The following is a 4,653-nucleotide window of genomic DNA, read 5'->3' on the forward strand; positions in this document are numbered from 1 at the left end:
TTTAATGTCACCTCCCAAGGTTGTGGGAAGCAAAAAAAAAAAAAAAAAAAAAAAGCACTCGCCATCATTCTAGGACTATCAGAAACCCGGGTCAGGTAACGGGACTGTAACTCCATGGGGCTCGCCAAGAAGGAAACACGCCAGTGTAATTATAGTGGTAATTATAGCACCATAGTCACCGCCCACAAAGTACGACTCTCTGCAGAGTACAATGATTCCAGAATCAGAGTCCAAACAATATAATGCTCTTAAATTGCCCTACCCGCCAGTCTTGGCTCTCAGCTGGATTAACCTCAGATTGAAAGCGAGTCTGCCTCTCCTGTGAATGGCCGTGCATATGCCAGCAAACACTAATCGAACGGGTGGTTTGCCTGCCTCTCCTATGCTTTTTCTCCACACATTCACTCCGCCAACAGCTGATGCTGACATTAAGGATCAGGTTTTGTTTTCATGATGAATGCAACAAATTCAGTGCAATTCTGTAGAGCGGATAAGAGCAACGAGACAGAAGAGCACCTCCACAGTCCCATCTTGGGCTCTTGTTGGCTCTACATAACCACTTTTCACTTTGTGTGTGTAGACGCTTTTCCCACTGCATTGGGACTTGTCAGGGCAGATCAGACAAGAACCAACCCATAGGTCTAGCCGTTCCCATGGTCTAACTAGAGCTGCTTGGTGGGACTTCTTGTGTCATGCATATGGGATCTAGGCAGTTGCTCTGACACACGGCACAGCCTGTAAACCATGTTGGCTTAGAGGTGCTGGCATTCATGACCTACATGACACAGCTGATGGGTTAGTGTTCTTCCTGTGCAATAAGGAGTGCTGTGGATAGAAATCATCACGGCAAAGAGCGCTTTTTAGTGAACACTCATTTGCCAAGCCCAGACAGTTGGGACTAAAAAAGATTCCTCAAATCTTAACAGTTAGGAGCAGGACTTGCAGACAGCATGTAAAAAAACCAGGTCTCAACGTAGTGGGCAGAGACATAGAGCCATGGTCCTGCCACTTTGCGGGTGTTACCAATACTGGAACAGGCAATCTTTGCCATATAAATTACAGTCCTGCTGCTGTCACAGGGTCTACTGGTTCCATTGGGACCACTTAGATACAGGAACCTGCTCAAGCCTTTCTTTTTGCAAGGATGATGCTAACTTCTATTTTCAAATTAACTTTATTATTAACTTTAATTATTATTTATCACAAAATAACTTGGAGTTCATCACTATGATGCGCGTGCTGCCTGCACCACCCACATCTGTATTTATTATGAGCATAATTTAATATGTTTTTGTTATGAATAATTCAGCTTAGATTTTTGCTTCCTGTGTCAGCCTTTTATTTTGCAGTGCTGTGGTGGCGGGAGCTCTGTCCTGTTGTTTATACATCGCCATGTGCTTGCTCTGGGGACATTGTGCACAGTGGATCCACAGGCATGCACGCCTGCTTGCAGCGGGTTCTGACGCCAATGAAAACACATTCTTCGCAGAGATAGGTAATTACTTAAGACTTTGTCTAATGTTATAGCAGGACCAATAGACTATTTGAACCAGTTTAGTATTCATAATAATACGTGGTTCGGAGTTAAGTAAAAGGCTATAATTCTTTTGAGGGGTTCCACTGACATAATAAACCATGAGAGCTCAGCTAGTCAGCAGAAAGCAAAGATTGGATTATAGCTGGGCTCATCAGCGTGGGACTGTACATGGTAGTTTCTCATGTCTGCAAAGGGGTTTTTTTTTTCCTTATTCTAAATTACTTTAAATTTATAACCCAAAATGGAAGAATTACTGGATGCTGTTTTCTGTAAGACAAACCCTCAGAGATAATACTCGCTGTCTTCTCTATCCTAATGTAATCAGATTTCGTTCTGGAAACGTGTCCATGAATGGAATTCAATTCTTGCACTCTTTTCACCCACCCAACTATAAATAGTCTGTGGTGCTGCAGTACCTGTAACTACATCTGCCTGGCTGGCTGGTGCTGTTGTTTAGGTGACTCTTCTCCCACCTGCTTTAGAGTTTTGCCTGTCAGTGGACCAGGATTGATCCTTGCATTGGTTTAAATGCATTCTGTATATGGTTTGGGTGGTCCTTTCCTGGGGCTGTTTAACCTACAGCAGTTTTCATTGCCAGTAGTGGCTTCCATGAGCCAAACAGGCTTTGATTTTTCATTGATGTCATATTGCATTTATAAGTAGTTAGGAACTGTTTCAAAATAGAGATGTGTTTATATAAATATTTATATATTTATTTTTAAAGCCTCAGGAAACCAAGTCAATGACTGAGGAAATAAATAGGCATGGAAAAAACCATCCGGGTATTGTTTATGAGTAGATTATAGTCAGATGATAATAACAAGCAGAAAGAATAAATTGGAGAGGCACAATTGACATGATGGATTCTAGCTTTAATTCCATGTACTGAACTTTGAGTACATCTTGTTTTACGATTAATGTTTCTTGAAAATCCACAAGAATAAATTGGTCTCTGGGTAAGCAGTTGAAATGGAGCTGACTGGAGGGTGGAATGTGCAGAATGAGACTGCAGACAGGGTGTCCATGGTCTTCTGCTGCCTCCTGGGACTCGTCTCTGCCTTTTCAAATCTCTGTGTTCAGTCAAGTTTCTGTTCTGATAATTGATGGCACATTGGCCGAGGTAAATGCTGCCTATGCTTTTGTGTCTTCTTTCACCAGTGGCTGTGCTGGGAGCCCTGAGAGTATCTGCTGAGATTCATCTGTGTGTGCAACGGTTGGTCCTCCCCAGCCTCCTTTGACACACTAGATGTTTCACCCCAAGTGGAAAACAGGCTGTCTCTGGCTTGGGTGTGTAGTGGCTGTGGAGCAGACCCCACTGCAGGGGTGCAGAGCACTAGCAGTCCGGAGGAGGACACAGCTCCTGGTGTGGCGTGGCTGGTGACTTGGCTCCATGTTAACTTATCTCACCCTTGGGCTGAGGAATATGACGGTGAATGGGCACAGCAGCCTTAATGCTGACTGTCTAGCTGCCAGAATCTTTTTTGAAAACTGTTTGCAGGGCACAGACTGGAGACCAGTACAAGTTGCACTGAGGCCAGCTTTGGCTTGGGTGGCACTAGGATTGGATTGCCAGAAGGTTTTTCAATAATAACAGCAATGGTCCCAACTTAGGACATAGTAATACTCATTTATATGGTTTATGGGAACACTGTGGGTAATGATTCCTGCAGACACAAGTGGGACTGAACTTCTTTTTACCCTCCTGAGTAGAGACAAAGGTGGAATACACACAGGAGCTTAGTGCTGATAGCAATATCCAGCACTGCCTGTGGCTGGGGGAGCTGTTTACCTCCATCATTTCAACTGGCCCCATTAGGATTTTTTGAAAGCAGCAAAGAAGTTTCACGGGTGTTGAAACTAGGAGACCAGGTAGCCCGCTGTCTGTGTTATGTTTCCATTTCATCTCCACACTTGACTAGCATAGCCAGGCATGGGGATGTTGTTTGTATTTGGGTCTAGATTATCAGTGAGCATAGAGCTTGTATTGTCTTGGCTGGGCCCATCATTGTGGGCAGACTGTCTGACTACAGTGGGTTGAGTCCTGAGATCATACCAGCAATTCTTCTTCCACAGACAGTCTCCCGTTATAGGCTGCTGGAATACACTGGGGTATTTCCAAATTCTTTCCTGCATCTGTCTGGGAGGGTTATGGAGTTCCCTCAGTATTTGCCTTTCTTTCAATGAACATGTGTGACTGTCTCCATGTACTCTGGTTTTTTGCATTTGCAAAAACCAGACTGTTCAGTTCCTTCATTGCTGGGTGAGATTTGGCGGGTACAGAAATCACAGTGTACCCCTGTTCCGAGCACTCCTTATGCAGTACAATCCAGGGCATCCTTGGAGATGACGCCTGTAAATTCTGAGCGTGTGTACGTTCCTCACCATGTGCCTGGAAAGCAACATTCAGTGCAGATGTCCTCAGCTGGCTAAAGAGCAGTGAGAGTGGATTCGCTTGGTCTCGTGAGTGTGATGCAAGAACAAGTCAGAGAGCCTGAGTTGTATTTTGTCCACCAACAGACCTAACAACAGACCTAACAAAAGAAAACCAGACTCAGAAGGCCCATTGCAGCCGAGTTTGTGTGTGTGTCCACCCTGCAAAAAATGGAGAAGTGGATGGATAGAGCACATCCCAGAGAACTCCACACTTACCCCTAGTCTTCATATATAACACCTTGCAGGTTAGTAGTGGAATGCTGATTTTGGTCTCAAAACCTTTAGAGCTTCCTCAGGTGACATGATCACTACCTATCGATCATCTCAGCTGGTGGTTCAAATGCAGATCAACAGCGTCTTGAAGGTGTTTTGGGGGAGATGAGATGGATTGGTGATTTGAGATCAGCTTGATTTTGAAAACCTTTGAATTCAGATAAATGAGAAAGGATTGACTTTAGGCAATTTTAACTGTCAAAAATGCATCGACTATTCCTTTTTCCAGTCAAAAGTCTGTATTAATTAGCTGACAGAATAGTTCTGTGCCTCTTCCACAAAGTTTTAAGGAAACCTGTACAATTTTCTGGAGCCTACGAAGAGCTCCATCACTTTAGAGCCAAAGCATGTCTCTTGAAATAATCAGATGATTAAACTTCTCTCCAAGAGGATATGATTTCTCTCAAATT

Source organism: Buceros rhinoceros, unplaced genomic scaffold, assembly GCF_000710305.1.
Source record: "Buceros rhinoceros silvestris isolate BGI_N320 unplaced genomic scaffold, ASM71030v1 scaffold18059, whole genome shotgun sequence".
NCBI lineage: Eukaryota > Metazoa > Chordata > Aves > Bucerotiformes > Bucerotidae > Buceros > Buceros rhinoceros.